The 19,209-nt window shown below is 44.2% G+C and overlaps 1 long non-coding RNA gene across 1 annotated transcript; it reads left to right on the plus strand.

Moving 5' to 3' along the window:
- Positions 1-325: 325 nt before the first annotated feature.
- On the plus strand, positions 326-18,812 carry LOC143436098 (uncharacterized). Its single transcript, XR_013106308.1, has 2 exons — positions 326-586; positions 15,633-18,812. It is a non-coding gene; the product is annotated as an uncharacterized LOC143436098 (long non-coding RNA).
- The last annotated feature ends 397 nt before the right edge of the window (positions 18,813-19,209 follow it).

Below are 19,209 nucleotides of genomic sequence, written 5' to 3' on the forward strand. Positions count from 1 at the left end.
TAGAATAGAGTTTATTCAGGGCATGGGGAGGGGAGTTAAGAGAGTAGTAGAGGCAGAGAAAGAGAGAGAGAGATAGAGAGAGAGAGAGAGAGGAAGAAGGAGGAGAAAGAGGAGGAGGAAGAGGAGGAGGAAGAGGAGGAGGAAGAGGAGGAGGAGGAAGTAGAGGCTGGCCATGAGCTCCTGGGGGGTGGGGGGGAGGGAATAAGGAGAGAGCAGAAGCCAGAAGGTAAGAGCGAGAGCAACAGAGAGGAAGAGGCAAATAACCCCTTTTATAGTGAGTTGGCACACCTGGCTGTTGCCCGGTAACTGTGGGGCGGAGCTTAGACAAAATGCTAACAGCTACTACACACTTGTGTTTTGTCAGTGCTGGCGCTGGAATTTGAAATGAAATCTCACTGGATTATAGAAAAGAGAGCGTGTGATCTGTGGTTACTTTTAGTTGTCACACGTGTCTTGTTTGAGTGTGTTCCTGAGAGCGTTGGTTGTGGGGGTGGAGTTAATTGAAGAGGAAGATCCACGCTGACTATGGATGGCGTCATCTCACAGGCTTGGGTCTCGGACCAAATAAAAACGGGAAAAGGAAAGGGTGAGTACCAGCATCCACCACTCTCAACTTCCTGACAATGAGCACAGCATTACCAGCCCCCACAGAACTTTGGAGCCACAGCTAAGGCAGCTCTCGCCACCATACATTCCCATCATGGTATATGAGCCAGGAGGAGTGCCCTGTAGATCAAACTCAGCTTGTCCGACTTGGTGGCAAGCACCTTTACCGACTGAGCCGTCTCGCCAGCCCATGGTCTTTCTTTTACAGAGTCTGGGGAATGAGTTTCAAATCCTCTTTGGATGCTGTCCTGCTGTGGCCACTTACACATGTGAGGCATGTAGGTAGCGCTTATCTCCATTAGACAATTAAAGGAGTCACTTTAACTGTAGTTGCCTAAGCAAAACTCCCTTGTGAGCGCTTGAAAACTTGGTGATGATTGAGAGGAGGGGTCCTTTTCTCCACGTACAGTTCTGAAACGTGTTAAGCACTAAAGGAATCCTGCTATGCCTAGCACTTAAGAGCATTTAAGAGGCTAACCATAAGAATCACCGCCCTTTATTTCATAGTCAACCGTCGGCCCCGCCCATTCAGCTGACGATCCGGACAACATAAGTTTCAAACATGATTAGCTGACTATCTTCATAATTTATACAAAGGGGAATTAATGTTCCCCCCCAACTTAAAAAAAAAAAGAACAAAATCCTGTTTGAAGCCCCTCAGAGTCCTAATGTCTTCAAAGGAAGACAAAGAAATCCACTTTGGCTCATTCTGCAAATGAAAGGGCCGTATTTAAAGAAGAAATAACTCTGGAAGGGCTCAGAGGCAGGCAGAGATGAAGGCTGGAGGCAGGTGGGAAGGGAAAAATACCCCACCTGGCTGGCATGCTGCCCAGCTGCCCGTGGAGAGATGCTAGCTCCCAGGGGGCATAACCACCAAGGCTAAGCACCATGAGTACAAATAGCTGAGGCTGAGACACACATCAAAATAAATTCCTTAACTTTAAGTGGTTTTCCAGGCAAAGCCTTCAGGCCTTTTGCTATCGGTGTATATAGTTTGGGACCAGATTTTTAGGGATACATACGAGAAATCAGGTGGTCCCGTCAATGCTTTTATATGCTCAAAAGTCCCAGGTGCATAGCTCAGCTTCACACAACCCTTCCAAAAAGGATGGGCCGTGAGCTTGTCATTCAACCAACAAGCAATGCTATCTCTCTCTACCTCTGGCAAATTTCATCCCCACCCCCACCCCCCACACAGACTGGGGAAGCAGATCTGCGTTCATAGCTCTTTGCCAACAAGCTGTACAAATAAAGCCTTTTCTTTTTGCAAAACCCCGGGCACAGAACACTGGTTTCTATGCACAGCAGGCAACAAGCGGTTCTCAGTGACGTCAGCCCTGTTCCAACTAGCTGAGCAACTCAATTATTGTTCTGCTGGGGCAGACCCTATGCAGGGCTTGCCTCTGACCATGACTTGTGGAGTGTGTTAGCTCTCCATTCCTGTAGAGAAAGTATCACACACTCACACACTCACACACACACACACACACACACACACACACACACACACACAGAGTTAAAAGGACAGAGGGGTTCTTTTGAATGATATTCTCAGATCTGTCAGTGAGTAGTTGCCACGTAGCTTTAGGCATTCTGAAAGGCTGAATGAGCTTTAAGCTGGGTCATACCATAGAGCAAAGCCCCTCTCCTCTTGGGCCTGGGTAGGGATGGGAGAAGGTGATATAAAGGGGCCTGGGTCACTATCTCCTGCAAGAACACACTCCTGATGACCTAACTTTCTTTCCACCAGGCCACGCCTCTACCCACTGTCTCCCAGTAGTGTATGAGGAGCAAGCCTTTAATTCATGGTCTTTGGCGGGGGTGGGAGGGTTGGGGGGTGTTGGGGGGGAGGGGGAGAGTTTAAGATCCAAACTACAAGAGAGAGGAGAAAAATAAAATTCCCCCACATTTACTTGTTCCTAGAAGGGATGGGTAAACAAAGCCCTGTAAGAAAAAAATTGTGTTAACAAGGAAAAAAAAATTGAATGAAGCTCGCCTCTTTTATAGGTGGGATGATGGACAGGAGATAACGTTAAGACTCTGAGTAAGTGTCAAAACAGCGCTTTGACTTTAGATGTAAATGCCACGTTCCTTAAAACAAAGTCCCCACTTAGGGGACTCTGAATAGGAGAAGTTTTGTGCAGATTGGTTTTGGTTTGTTTGTTTTGAGTCTCTTATCCTAGGGTCACTATTGCTGTGACGAAACACCATGATCAAAAAGCAAGCTGTCGAGGAAAGGATTTATTTACTTTACTCTTTCACATGGTTGTTCATCACTGAAGAAGTCAGACAAGGGACTCAAACAGAGTGAGAACCTGGAGGCAGGAGCTGATGCAGAGGCCATGGAGGGTGCTGCTTATTGTCTTGATTCCCTGTGGCTTGCTTAGCCTGAGTTCTTACAGTACTTGGGACCACCAGCCCAGAGATGGTGCCATCCACAATGGATGGGCTCCACCCCCATTGATAATTAATTAAAAAGATTCCCTGCAGGCTTGCCTACGGCCTGATCTCATGGAGCCTTTTTCTCAGTTGGGGCTCCCTCCTCTCTGATGACTCTAGTTTGTGTCAAACGGACATAAAACCAGCCAGAACAACTGACCCCTTGTCAACTTGATACACAGACACATCACTTTTTAACAAGAACCTTCCCTTTCTCATTTATCCCCCAAATTGTACTTCAATATTCATATCACACTATAAAACATAAACAAAATTTAAAAGACCAACGGTCCTTACAAATCCAAACACATTAGAAGTTCAGTCTCTTTAAAACACCCAGTCTCTTTAGAAATCCAAAAGCTTTTAAAAACTCAAAGTCTTTCAACTTTTCAATCCTCTTAAAAAAAAAAAAAAAAGTCAAAGTTAAATTAAATGCTTTCCTCAAGAGGGAAGAACCAGGACACAGTCACAATCTGAACAAAGCAAAACCAAACTCCAACAGTGTCACTAACTCAATGTCCAATTATCTGGGATTCACTTACCGTCTCTGGCCTCCTCCAAAGGCCTTGGGTCACTTCTCCAGCTCTGCCCTCTACAGCACACACAGTTTGTCTTCTAGGCTCTGGCTGGCTTCCACTGCTGCTGCTGTTCATGAGAATCACTCCATGGCACAGTCATGTCCCAAACTCCAAGAGTCTCTTGCTGCGACTGGACTGCACTTTCACCAACAGCCTCTCCTGGCCTCTTCTTCAGGGACTCCAGCCCTGCCACACAGTGCCAAGCCTCAACTTCTCTCCATGACTCCTTCCTGCCTTCAAAACCAATCCCATCTGGGAGACTCTTACACTACCAAGGTCAGCTGGCAAAAGGAGGCACAACCTTACCCTCCTCTGGAATGCAGCTTCTATCTGCTCTCAGGTAACACTTCCCAGAAGATTTCACCTCAGTGATGCTGGTCTCTTCTTCTCCAGCCAACCAGCAAGGAGTACCCCAGCAAAGCAAAGTTCCGATTTAGTAGTTCTGGGACCTTGTTGATCACAGATGATTCTTCAGCCCCAGCTAGCCAGAACCACAGAATCTTAGTTCAAAATAACACATGATCCCAACAGAGTCTTTAAACTCCCACCTGAAACTTCAGGCATTCATCTTCTAAGCTCCTATGAAACAGCTCACCAAGCATTGAACACTCAACGGCTTTTCTTTCACCAAGTTCCAAAGTCTTTCCACAATCCTCCCCAAAACAACATGGTCAGTATGTCACAGCAGTACCCACTGTCCTGGAACCAATTTCTGCCCTAGTCAGGGTTACTATTGCTGCAATTAAACACCATGACCAAATTGGGGAGGACAGGGTTTATTTGGCTTACACTTCCTTATCATCGAAGGAAGTCTGGACAGGAACTCAAACAGGGCAGGAACCTGGAGGCAGGAGCTGAGGCAGAGGCCATGAGGCTCCCTGGCTTGGTTCCCGTGGCTTGGTTCCCGTGGCTTGCTCAAGCCTGTTTTCTTATAGAACCCAGGACCACCAGCCCAGGGATGGCACCACCCAAATGGGGTGGGCTTTCCCACATCAATCAGTAATTAAGAAAATGCTTGTCGCCAGCCTGATCTTGTGGGGGAATTTTTCTCAACTGAGGCTCCTTCCTCTTGGATGACTCTAGCTTGTGTTACTATCCAGTACAGTCTCACACTGTATGTAGCCAGGCTGGCCTGGACCTGCTGGGTTTGCAAGCATGAACATTAATTATGCCTGCTTCTGGTGCAGATTTAAGTTGTCACCTTCTTCATTAATATGAGATTATAGAGGGTTAGAATCACCCTCTGGGTACAGTGAGGAGACAGACGTCTTTGCAAGTACAGATGTGTGTGTGTGTGTGTGTGTGTGTGTGTGTGTGTGTGTGTGTGTGTGCTCGCTCCAGCCAGAGATCATTCTTCAATCACTCTCCACTTTGATTTTTGAGACAGCATCTCTTACTTGGACCTGAGGCTCATGGATTAGGCTAGGCTGAGGTCTTGACAGTTTTAGTCTGGCTAGACATTATGCCTGCAGATGTGACGTAAACTGTGGTAATTCATTCATGCAAAACGTCTTCCAGTAAGCCACTAACATTTGCCTTCAGTGAGTGAGTTGAATCATTCTTAAGAGTCTGGGGTTTTGTCTTTCTTTCTTTCTTTCTTTCTTTCTTTCTTTCTTTCTTTCTTTCTTTCTTTCTTAATACAGGATGCAGATTGGCTCCAACTTTATACCACAACTCCGATCCTTACAGAAACTTGGTTTAAATCTATACAAACCCACCACTCTACACAGCAACAATACCAGTTAAACCCCAGTGAATTCACACACTTAAGGATGAGCCTAGGCTTCACGGTAATCCTGTGAGACAACTGTGCATGTACGGTGCAGTTACTGTCAGCCCTTGTTTTCAATCCAACCCCAAGGGGAGTGAAAAGGAGCGAGAACAGCAATTAGAAGAAAAAAAAAATGTTCCAAGTTAACTTTGAAGCTTTCTGGTTGCAGTACCCGGAATGTGGCTTGACAGTCAGGTTCAACCCCCAACACCAGGAAAAGGAAAAAAAAAAAAAAAAAAACGGAGTTCTGGTAGAGACTCAAGACAGGATGAAAACATTCTAAGAGGGAAGAAGTCATCACTCACGTTACCCTTCACCCAGAGCTGGAGATTTCACCAGATATGGATGGAGGTGGGATGGGGTAGGGATATTGATCTATTCTCCCCCAAAGACCAGTCTCAGGGTAGAGGCATATCCTGCTGACACCGTGTAGCAAGTAGTTTCAACAATACACCCACGTGGGCACAGCCAGCTAAGCTGCCTGCTCTAGGCAACTTTCTCCAAACCTGGTGAGAAAATCAATCCCTGACCACTAGCAAGAGGCCGTTGCTGGCTCCTCCTACACAAATGTAGATTCACTACACCTTAATCTCCTACCTAGAGCCTTGAGGTGCTTTCCCATTCTTCTTAAATTCTGGCACAGCTTACGAGGCCATGCCGTGTGTAACCTGACTGCAGACTCCCTCTGGGTCTTAGCATCTTGACAGAAACGCTCTGCATTCTGTACTCTAACTTCATTGTAGCACCACTCATGTCCTCTAGGGGTCGTACACACCGCCCCACTGCCCCACCTCACCCACTAACACCATGAAGCTCATTCCCACAGGCCTTGTTGAATGTTGAGCTCAGGCCCATGCCCCCTTGCTTAGTATCAGTCAGTACAGACCAAGGGACCTTCCATAACTGCCTGACTTATTTCCATGCGGTCTCCAAGGAAGGCAGGGGCCTGGCCCACCCACTTCTGTATCTGAAGTGTTTTAACACACATCTGGAACAACATAAACACACTACTCTAAAGCACAATTCTCATTAGAGAAGAAAAGGAAGATCACAGGCCTGTTCCACCTACCCATTTCCTGTAAAAATGTGGACGGGGGTTGGGGATATGGGGTGGGGGCTGAGAACCTTGTTTCCCTAGAAATAAGACACATTTTAATGGTAAATACATGGACTCCAAAGGTCTAATTTCTGGTGTTTAAAGTCACACCCCATAAGACACATGATAAAGATGTCCTTTGATCTCCTAGCCGCTTGCCTCTGGAAAGCTTTGATCTTAACCATTATTTGACAAAGGGTCTGAATCTGTATTAAGCACTCACCAGACTGTTCGTCATTTTCTCTGCCTAGAACAACAAACCAGCAGATGCTTGGAAAGGGCATTAGAGGAAATGAAAAGTGATTTACAGGAACACAACAAAGTTAGTGCTTCAGTGTCCTCCACAGCAATCATCTTTAAGCACTTAAAAATCATTGCTTCCTACTACAAAAGAACTTTAAATGTCACCTAAAAATCTGTAAGACACAGGAAGAGACTGATCTCTCTCATTGCGGCTCATAGTCTGTGTGAGCCGTTCTGTTCGATCCTCTGGCGATTCCTCTACAGAGTTGCAGACTCTGGGGCCTTATAAAGGGCTTCTCAGATCAACTTCTTTTCACTAAGGAGTCCTTTTTTCAACTGATACAGACTTAATTAAGTCTCAGCTAAGCACTCTAGATATGTTAGTGCATTTTTAGTTGCTATCACAAAATACCAGAAGCACCATGTTTGTTTGTTTTTAAAAAAGGGAGGATTGTTTGGCCCATAGAGTTAGTCCAAGATCAAGAGGCCTTGATTCAGCTTCTGCTGGGAGTTCCCTTGGCTACTTCACATTGTAACGTCTTGTTGGAAGATGGGTGGATAAGAGGATGAGATAAAAGTCAGGGACCAAGAGAGACATCAGGCTCACCCTTTTAGGATATGTCACCCTTGAAGGAAATAACTGAAGTCACATGAAGACTAATTTCTTCCCAAAGCAGCACCTCAATACCCCCAACACAGAAACACTGAACACCAGTCCTCTGGTGTGTGAACCCTTCCAGGACACATGCAAACCACGGGACCACCACGGTCAGCTCATTCTTCAACGTGATTTAATTTAGAAAGCTATAGAACTTTTAGCAAGCATGACCCTCGGAACAGTTATTATCCATATTTAGCCCGACTTATTTAAAAACCAGCTTGGGTTATGTTTGAGCTCTCGTATCATCCATGCTCGAATATCAGATGGGACACTAAGGGATACAGACACAGACTTGACACCAGCGTGATCTCTAGGGCATAGGTGTGATAAGGGGACAGGGATAATAACAGATTACTGAGGGAACCCTCCTGTTCTGGGTTATTTAGGAGAATATGAGAACAGTTGTTTACCAGGTACAGATCCATAACTGTAGGTGACCTTATAGTAATTGGGAGATACAGTTATATTGTAGTCAGAGACGTACCTAAGGAATGTTCCCAGTGTGCTACACTGTTAACTGGAAATGTGCTTGAAGCACAGAAAATGAGAAACACCCCACCACCACCACCTCTGAGAGATCATTAAGCCCTCAAGCTAAGATAGCTAAAAGTCTAGGATGTGAAGAGACGCAGCATGGAGGAATGAGGTTGCTTCCGGTTCCCATAGTTAAGACTAGAGTTCAAACCCCAGGACACTCAGCCAAGGGCTTCTTCCAGTATACTCAATTTCCTCTTTAAAACAAACCTAGATCATCACTACAGTTAAAAATGAGAAGAATTCTTGTGCATGCACAGATACACACATATACTCTCACAAACACACGCTGTCTCTCACACACTCACACACACTTCCATACACACACTCATACATACAAACCCTCACACATTCTCACACACATACATGCATACACACACACACATACATACATACATACACACAAATACATACACTCTCATACACATACATACACACACACTTAGACTCACTCACACACATATACACACACTCTCTCTCTCTCACACACACACACACCACACTCACACACAAACACACACACACACACTCAAACAGGCACATGATCAGATCCTTTCTTATCCTGAGAATGTGTCCCACCTGGCTGATGAAGTATCTGAAACACTTTGGAGGGTCTCCTCCAAAAGCAATCAAATTAGTGAAGAATGAAACTCACCAAATATGTGTGTAGAGAATTGGACATTTTTTGCACTGCTTAAGTGTGAGTTCTAGTTGCTTGCTCTTATTGCTGTAACTGCGTGAGCCTCTTACACGGTTCATAATAAGTCTGCATTAACAGGAGATCAGGATAATTTGAGGTTATGTGGGACATGAATGAAGTGCTAAGGAAATTCTCTGAGCTGGAGTGCCGACCCCCCAGGAGAATGGCAACATTTTATGGCTCTCCACTGACTGCAGGTGCTCGTCCTACAGATGTGAGTATATGAGTGAGTTCACCCAGGCAGCCCAGCAGAGGCAATCAGGCATCCAGGTGTAGGGAAATACCAGAGGCATTGGGATTTTGTGCTCTGATTCTGAGTGATGATTTAATTCCCAGCAATTCCATAGTGTATCTCCAAGAAAAAGAACCAACATCCAACCCCAGGAAAGACTCCTGAGAAAATGTAGGCAGAAGTCAGGCACTTGCCTAGGCAGTGTAGCCAAAAAAAAAAAAAAAAGTCCAGTTCTTGCAAAATTGTTAGAAGATAAAATGTAGTTGTAATTCAAGGCCAGCATGGAGTGGCCAGGAAGTGCTGATGTGGCTCTGTCCCAGTGAACAGACAAGCTGGACCATATGTGTTTTACCTCAGTGTGTACAAGGAAGGTGTCTCCTGCATATGATGCCTGCTTAACATTTTTACTTGAAAGATGGATAATTTATATTTTAGGGTTTAAAACCCATCAGTCATTATATGTCTAAAGCGTAAACTGGCTTTATCCAGCTTCCCAGTTAAGAAGTATTTCAGGTGCCCATTTTCTGGGTGCCTTTCAATTCCCACTTATTATGACTCCTCCCTTCCCACTTCCCAGCTCTGAACCTCACCCTTTGATCTGCTACAGTAAATGAGGTGGAGTTCCCGTGGCTTGACGCCTCCAACCTCTGTACATCCTTCCTTCTACCCGACACTCCCTTGCCCGTTGTTGTTCTGAAGACCTAATGGACCATCATCATCCTATAATGCTTTCTCTCTGCCTTGAAGCAGAGCTGACTCCTCCCTTCATCCACTGGCGACTGGAACTCATCTCCAGTCTCCAGCCACCTTGTGTCAGGGCTGCCTGTGCCAGCTCTAAGATTACTGCGATAACGGGTTAATAACAAGCTACTTTCTCAAGACCTCTCTTGCCTTCTTCTTACTATCCCAGACCTCTTCAAGGGGACAAGGACCTAGACCAGTGGTTCTCAACCTTCCTAATGCTGCAACCCTTTAATACAGTTCCTCTTTTCATTGCTACTCCATAACTGTAATTTTGTGACTGTTATGAATTGTAATGTAATATCTGTATTTTCCATTTATCTTAGGTGACCCCTGTGAAAAGGGTCAATTTCCCAAGGTGTCTCAACCCACTGGTTGAATAACAACAGTGACTTAGAGGCTACTTCTGCTAAAAGCATTGGTGCTTCATTGCCTGGCTTAAAAATGGCCAGTGGATAAGTAAAAGTATAAAACCTTGACGTCTCTGGATCCATTTTGCATAGGCCACCTTTACTTTGAATCGTTCTCTTCTGGAGTTACCTCAGACTTAAGTAGACCTTGTTACCAGAGTCCCATCTACCTATCTGGAAGCAATGCTTTTCTTCTTGCCACAAGGCCCTGTCTAACCAATGCTGAGATTCATAAACAATGGGACCACCATTTTTCTTTAAAGATTTATTTATTTTATGTGTACGGTACAGTATAGCTACCTTCAGACACACCAGAAGAGGGCGTCAGATCTCATCACAGATGGTTGTGAGCCACCATATGGTTGCTGGGAATTGAACTCAGGACCTCAAGAAGAGCAGCCAGTGCTCTTAACTGCTGAGCCATCTCTCCAGCCCCAGAACCACCATTTGACTATGATGTATTACGTGTAATTTTTTGCACCACCCTTTGTCCTTTTCCTCTATAACCTGGGAGGTGAAGTCATCGTTCCTGGGAACAGAGATAAGGGTGCAGGTCTCCCTTGTCTCACTGTCATAGATATACTGATTAAATTTCTTTGCTGTTTTTCACCATTTTCTTTTCCATTTGTCAGGAGCTATTGGAATTCCCTCCCCTTAATCAGGTCTCTATTGCAGGATTCCATCAATACTAGAGTCCGGTAGCTGAACGGTTAATGCTGGGACCATCAGGACTCTCCAACCATGCTGGCTATGACCTTGCTCTCACCTGTTCTTGGGAACTCCCAAGTGTTAACTAGAATACCCGAGTTCAAGTCTGTCTGATTCATACTTCCCATGAACTTTCTGGTATAACTGAACTTCCCGTGAACTTCTTGGTCCCTCCGAGTCTCAGCTTTCTCATCTACAAGACGGATGTGAGAGCTACTTTGCAGAGTTTGCAGTAAGATCACAGAGTTTACAGGCATTCACATCTTAGATTGTAATGACCAGTGTATGCCAGTTTTGAAGAAGGGTAGTAAGCGTGCCAGGATTCTGAGAAAATTCCAGGGGGAAGCAATGCTAATCTGGGTGCCTTATATGCTGACATTGTTGCTGACCAACCTTGCCATACCTAGCAGTCAAAAGTGGAGACAACAGGACAAGGCTCATTTCTCAAACCCAGTAAGTACTCTGTCCTAACTGGCTGCAAGCTTTTCATTTAAATACTTAACTCATCTAAATCTCTCAGGGTGTATGAGAAGGCCCAGTTTTCTTTGCTTTTGTTTTTTCCATACACTTCTTGATTGGACCAGTAAGCTTGAAGGTTGAAAGGGCTTCTGAGAATCCCATTTTCTTGGAAGCCTTTAAAAGTCCAGGCAGTACTCCCTGGAAAATCTGAGGTTCTTGGGGATTTTTAGAAGCTTAAACTTTTCCATCAAAGTTAAAATATCTAGAAACCCGTTCCTGGGAAGCGTCGTCAACACCTTCTTAATTGGTCCAGTTGGCATCGTCTCAAGGCTGTGGTTTCTAATTCAGATCCTGGCATAATACCAAGCTCTCCTCTGATCAGAGTCTCCTTCTGGGATGGAAGATAAGCAGTAACCTCTAGCCTGTGTTTCAGAGTTGGAGAGAAATAAAAGAAGCCCGGCTGTGGGCTGTTGCATAAATCATGCTTACGTTGCGTTTTGGAAGTGTATTTCTCTCCAGGAAATCATCACCCTCAAGGGAAATTCCTCTTCTTCCCCTTTGCCTCCATCCCCATAGTGAGTGTGAGAGCAGATATAAAACAATGTGATTCTTCTTTGGTGTGAGCTCAAAAGGTTAAGTCTGAAGTCCAGGAAGCTTCAGGGTTTGCATCCAGATGGGCAAAAGCTTGGGCAACAGAACTGAGGAGGAAGCATCTCTCTCTCTCTCCCTCTGTCTCTCTCTCTCTCTCTCACACACACAAATACACACACATATACATGCTCACAAACACATTCAGATATACACACATTCACACACTCACACATATACCCACACATACACACACATGCACACTTACACACATACACACTCATGCATGCGCACACTCTCACAGATATACACAAACACACATACACACTCACACACAGACACACACACTCTCACACATATATACACACATTCACACATATGTACACATTCACACACTCATACATATATATACACACACATACATACACTCAAACATACACACACTCACACACATACACAATCACACATATACATCCACTCACACACACATATACACACTCACATACACACTCATACACATACACACACTCATACACACACAAGCCTCTTGGAAAGCACAGCTGCTCCCCTCCTTGGGGCCGAGAGCAGAGTGAGCATGATGAGGGGCCGTCCCTTTGGAGTTTTCCTTTGCCTCTCCCTCCTCTCGCCTTCCCATCTCCCTGTTCTGCCACATCCCCTTCCTTTTCCCAGGGCATTCTAAATTCTGAGGGAAAGTTCCACAGAGATGGGTAAGATGTTAACAATTTTCCTTCAGATTCATAGAAACGTATTGTTTGGGTCTATGCCTCAGCTAACACAAAGCACAACAATTCAAAAGGAGAATTGCAAGAGCTGTCCTCTGGGGTTACAAACTCAGTGCAATGTTTCCGAGAAGACTCAGATCCCAGCCCATGCCTTTTCTCCTTACATAACTCTTCATGCTCCTGAGCCCCCATGTTGGAGAATTAAGGCAGTAACCCCTTTATATTCCCAAGCTTGTGGGTCGTGAGTAAACATGAATCTTTTATGTCTAATCCTCCTTCCCTTTAAGATGCACCCCACCTTAAGAGCAGGAGGAGCCCAGACCTTTAACTCTAGAAAAGCCATGCTCTGCTTTATGAATCCCCACGCATATGTAGATGTCCCCATGCTCACAGGGACACTAGTGAGATCACTAGGAGCAGAGCCAGGGGGGTCTACAGTTTTAAAAGCACAGATGCTCTGAAACCGTAGCTGGAAGCCTTTCTCTTCATCTTATGGCCCTTCCGGTGTTCACATGAGGTCATTGTAATGTTGTCTAAGCAGAGAGATTGAAAAGCTGAAAAGAGAAAGTAGCACTGTCGACTGACTTCTCTCAAAGGTTCGGCCCTTGAGACACATAAGTGACAGCATCCGTTCACAGCTTGAACGATAACATCACCACAAAGAAGAAAGCTCCTTGAATTTGTTGTCATTTTCTTTTTCTTTTTTTCTTTTTTTTTTTCTCTGTGATGGGAGATTCATCCACTAGCTGAGGGCCCTTCTGCTCTGCTCAGATAGAAAATATGTGGCAGTCAAGTCCAGGGACTGGCAATTGTGACCCCTGGGTACTGAGAGCTCCGTGGTCAGCATTCTAGCTCTGGGTTCTACGTGCCAGAAGACTCCGATACCCAGCAACCAGATCTGAGGCAGGAGAATGGGGTGGCAAGTAAGACTTTATACAAAGAGTTGGCAGAGAAGAATCCAGGCATGTATCACCATGTTTATGTGCTGCTGTGTAACCGACCCAGGAGTTTGTGCACGCCAGGCAAGCATTCTATCATCATCTGAGCAGCATCCTCAGCATCCCAGGAAAATATTCGAACCATGCTTAAGCCCTAGCTGAGTGTCCTGGGGCATTCTGCACCATGTGATCTATCTTAAGTTGAGGGCTAAAATAAGGAAGGACATCGTGAAGACCTGTGCACTTGTAGAATGTGAAAAAAAAAAAAAGGAGACTACATTTTTTGTCCAGGATGTAGGGAGGCAGTAAGATCATTAATTAATTAATTAAGAAGACATGTACAGAAAGGGCCTTAGAAAATAGAGGGGTTAGTTTCTTTCCTATTGTCGTAATAGAGCACGGAAGGAAAGGTTTATTTGGCTTATGTTCCAGAGGGAAAAGAGTCTGTCATGGGGTAAGTCTCACATGGCTGTAAGCGGCAAATATGCTGGCCGGAACTGGAGCTGAGGGCTCACATCTTGCATTGCAGGCACCAAGCAGGGGTGACCTGTGAGTGACTGACACATGGCTTTTGAAACCACAACACGCCCCTCCTACCCAGTGACACACTTCCTCCAGCAAAGCCACACCTCCTAAATTTATCCAAATCGTTCCACCAACTGGGAATCAAATATCCAAACACCCGAACCTGTGGGGGAAACGGTCTCATTTAAGATACCACAAGGAGCATGTCCAGTTGCCAGGCAGAGACTGAGAATGATAGCAGCCAGCAGGGGCATGGCCAAGCTCTCTGAGATTTTTGCAGCTGAGTGGCCAAGAAGATGGGTCATGAATGTGGCTGAAAAGTATCCTTGGGGAAATGTTGTGTGCTTTTGAAAATTTAAATATCTTTCATATGTACATTCCCAACGTATATTGTATATAATGTATATATTTACATTTGGCATTTTATTATTATATTCGTATATATGTATATAGTAGCAACAATAATAGGAAATCTATAAACATCATAAAATAATGGTAACAGCATAAATTTACAATATTCAGTCACTAATTACTCTTGGACTGGTGAGATAAAGGCACTTAGCATGCAAGCCAGGTGACCTGAATTTGATCTCCAGGACCCACATGGTCAAAAGAGAAAACCGACTTTTACAAGCTGTCCTTTGACCTCAGAGTGTGCACCTTGGCATGCCCCCACCAATAAATAAATACAATTAAAAAATTAAAGGAGTAAATTAATCACTTTTTCTCTCACTTATTCAGTGATAATGCAAATTATTTCAGAGCCTACAGTATTACTCTTTTCATGCCTGTCAGACCAATCAGAGCAAAACTTTCTTTAGTGAGTGCCTACACATGAAGGTAATTTTGTTGCAGGACACTTGCTCATACTGTAGACCCTGAGATTATGTTATTACTGAAAAAAACAAAAACCTGTTTCTAGTTGTGGTGTGGCTTAGCCTTTAGCATACATGGCTGGAATATAGACACACCTTTAATCCCAAACAATGAGTGTAAAGTTAGCTTGTGGAAAGAAGCCCCATGTTTGAAAGTGATGTCTAATTGAGAGGTAGACAAAGTGATGAATCAGAGAAAGATTTGACAGAGTTGGATATACTCAACTCTCACAAGAAGAGAGGAAAGAGAAGTACTTAAGGAGCACTGCAGAGAGAGAAAGGGGAAGTTTTACTGTTACAGTTGTACAGAGACAGGTTGTAGAAAGAGAACAAGTTAGACACAGGTGAAGACAGAACAATCCAGAGAATGGGAAGGAAGTAGATTAGAACATATTGCCCAAGTTAGTATGAGGCCAAGCAGAGCAATTCAGGAGAGGCTGAGAGAAAGAAGCCAGCTTGAATCAGTCAGTGTGGAGAGGAGTTTGAAGAGAACAGCTGAGTTGAACCAGCCAGCCAGAGTTCAGAAAGAACTAGGAAGGGGTGAACTTATTCAGCAGTAATTCTCAGAGACTGAAAACATTCTAGGCCTAGATAGATTGTATGATGGCTACAAGCTTCCAAGACTAGGTCAAGGTTAGCTGACAGCTGACAAGACAGTAAGCTTCTATGACCACAATAACTTCAGGAAAATAAAAGTTACATTTATTTAATTTGACTAAATTTCATTCAAAACTTAAACCTTTGACAGAAGTAAACAGTGCTTTTGCCCAAATCCTATTTCACAGGTTAATGACAAAGCATCAAAACCAAAGCTCTAACTCTGCACATCAGAAGGAAGAAGATGGTGGTTCTGAGATTGACTGCTCTGTATGCTACCTTACCTTGGCTCTCCGGATAACTAGCTGCCTCAGGCTGAGCAATTTACTACTCACAAGTTTGTCATTTCCAACTGACAATAAGATCATCTATTACAGGGGAGATGCGCATATGAAAAAGGAAAGAAAATGCAAAATTCGACAGCACCACGGACACTTGAAGAAGCACCCTACAAATGTTAACTGTATTGTGGTTGTAGACTATGTCATAGAATGCTTTAACAGTGAAATTTTTGAAAATTGAATTTTGAAACTTAGTCCTGGGACCTGGAATTTGCCCCTTGGTATTGACTGCTCCCCACCAGTTTTCTTTCCTTTTTTTTTCCTTTTATTTATTTATTTATTTGTTTATTTATTTATTTGTTGGTAACAGCCACACTGAAGCACTTAGCATTGATATTTCTCTCATTACATTTCTTTTTATTTTTTTATTTTTTATTTCACTTATTCATTGGATTTTTTTATTTACACTTCAAATGTTAACCTCTTTCCTGGTTCCCCTCCAACCCCCTATCCAATCCCCCTCCCCTGCTTCTATGAGGGTGTTCCCCTACCCACCCACCCATTCCTGACCCTGCCCTTGAATTCCCCTACACTGGGGCATTGAGCCTCCACAGGACCAAGAGCCTCTCCTCCCATTGATGCCTGACAAGGCCATCCTCTGCTACATATGCAGCTGGAGCCATGGGTCCCTCCATGTGTACTCTTTGGTTGGTGGTTTAGTCCCTGGGAGCTCTGGGGTGTCTGGTTGGTTGATATTGTTGTTCTTTCTATGGGGTTGCAAATTTCTTCAGCTCCTTCAGTCTTTTCTCTAACTCCTCCACTGGGGGCCCCACTGGGGACCCCATGCTCAGTCCAGTGGTTAGACTTAGCAGAACATACAACTATGCCAATTCTCAGAAGAAAGGCAGCTGAAGAAAATGAAGGCAAATAACCCAGTGTGAATTAGGAAGGGCACTGCCTGTCAGGTCATTTGTGAATTTGGAAAAAATCCAAATATATTATAATCTTAAAAAATAATAAAGTAATTTTTTAAAAGACAAACCAAAAACAAGACAAAGCAGCTAACTTCCAGATAGGTGGATCATGGGCACAAATTAGCTCGTGTGTGGGACCATCAGCCCTCTCAAGCGCTGCTCCAGTTGGATCCTAAGACACAAAGACAAGTCTCTCCCAATGAGACCAATGTGGAAAAGCTGGCCTAGGCTCAGACATGTCTTAATCTCCCTCTTCAATGCCCTGACTTTCTACAACACACCGCTTGGGACATTTACAAAGGAGGAAAGTCTAGTCTATCTTCTTACTACCCAGACTTAAGCAAGCATGCCCTGTGTTCTGAGGAGTCTCTCACTGTGGCCATACCTTCCCTGTCAGAAGGCAGGTAAGTGAGTACAATCTTTCCTGCCTCCCAAAGGCCAGCACTTAAGTGGATAGCCACAAACTTCGTTTCATTGTGACTTTCATTTCTAAATTACAGTTATAAGCTTCTTGGTTTATGTGTATTTGTATGTGTGTGTTGTTTGTTTGTTTGTTTGTTTTTCTTCTTTATGTGTATATTTTGCTTGTCTTGTTTTTTGAAAGAGTCTCACTATGTAGCCCAGGCTGCCCTGGGACTTGTTATGTAACCAAGGATGGCCTCAAGCCCTTGACTCTGCAGTCTCGACCTCAGGAGTGATGTAGGCTTGGGGCAGCACACCCATCTCACCTTGCTCATTCAGTCGATATTGATTTTTCTTTTATAAGTTATCAAAATCTTGTTTCAGAGGTATTATATAGTAAGATCGATAGAAGCTCCACAATGAGGTTTTAAAGCATAAAAGCCCCTCACTGAATCTAATGATAGATACTGAGGAGAGGGAGGGGCTGGGGGAGAGAGTGAGTGAACGTCGCTTTAATAGTAGGTCAGTGTGTAAAGAACAAATATAGTAAACCACAAAAGTCTGCACAGCATTTTTTTTAAGTCAATGAAGAGGTAACCATCATGGAATTTAAAACTTTATAATTTAGAGAAATGGTTTCTGGAAAAAAAGGGATGGGCTCAGACAAGTAAGACTGGCTGGTGCCTTCTTTGGTTTGGTTTTGTTTTAATACTTACAAGTTAACCTTACTTTCTTATTTTTTCACGTGTATGTATTATGTGATAATTTTTTTTAATTGCAGGAAAAGCATTTTGATTGGAAAGTTTTAATAGTGAGGAGGAAAGATAGCTGTGGGGCAGGGATCTGAGGGTGTGACGCATCCAAAGAGTATCTGCCTAGGGTGTACAGGATTCTTAGTTTGGTCCCCAGTACTGAAAAGAAGGTAGTTTGTCTGTTTATGATGGAGATGATTCAGAATTTCAAAGCTCTGCCAATTACTGGAAATCATCCCAGACAGAGGTAGACGTTCTATGGCGTTCTAGAAACTAGCAGACTTCCCCGCAACTTGGCTTCTCTGGCTGTGAATCCAGGAAGGAGCTGGAGCCGGAGGTTCACTACAAAGACCTCTGCCCCCTCTGAGCGCCGATCTGGAAACTCTCCACCTATGGCTTCCTCCAGTGCGCCTGCTTCTTTGACTTTTCCATGCCATGTAAACAGAAGTTTTCTGCTTGTCTTCCTTACTCCTTACCCAAGCATTACCCACTGCTGCCCTGGAAAATAAATGATTCGTTTTATCTTTGATCTCAAAGCAAAAACGGAAGCCACACCTCCAGGTTGTGAGACGTCGAGTCGAAGTTCCCTTGGCAGCTTTTTATGGCATTTTTACTGATAAGATAAGGAGCGACCTTGACACCAAAGGTGTGCCAGTGGCAGTTTTCCCAGGACTGAACCAGAAACTTCAAGGTGAGTTTATCTTTCTCTACCTGAAGAAGCTTATGATGACTAAACCAGACCTGAAGACTGCCAGGGTGGGCAGACCCTGTGGAAGAAGAAGAGAGAAATTTCACAGCTCCTTGGCTAATCATCCAATCAACGCTCTCAGCTGGAAGTGAAAAAAAATGGCAGCAAGTGTTGTGCCCCGCCCCTAACCATAAGTGCCCCTCCCCACCTCCCCATCTACACATGTCCTTGGATGGGGACCATCTCTTCTGTGTTGCTTTGACGTGTCCAACCCTGGGTCTGAAAAATGAAAACAGAAGGGGTTCAGAGCAGACGATACAAAGGACCAAGATGTGAGAGGAGAATAAGATCAGTTTGAATTTCATAATGGGATATACTGGGACCAGGGGAATAATTACCCTCATTCTGAAGGAAGACTGCCCACACCCTCACTCAGCCTGCCTTGAGTCATACCATGAGATTCCCAGCAAGTGTGTGTCATGGTGTTTGTGGTGGATAGTTTCATGTCAACTTGACACAAGCTGAAGTCATTTCAGAGGAAGGAATCTCAATGAAGAAAGTGCTTCCATAATATTAGGCTGTCAACAAGCCTTTAGGGCATTTTCCTTATTAGTGATTAATGGGGGAGGGCCCAGCCCATTGTGTCAGGGGCCATCCCTGGGTTGGTT

Source organism: Arvicanthis niloticus, chromosome 22, assembly GCF_011762505.2.
Source record: "Arvicanthis niloticus isolate mArvNil1 chromosome 22, mArvNil1.pat.X, whole genome shotgun sequence".
Classification (NCBI taxonomy): Eukaryota; Metazoa; Chordata; class Mammalia; order Rodentia; family Muridae; genus Arvicanthis; species Arvicanthis niloticus.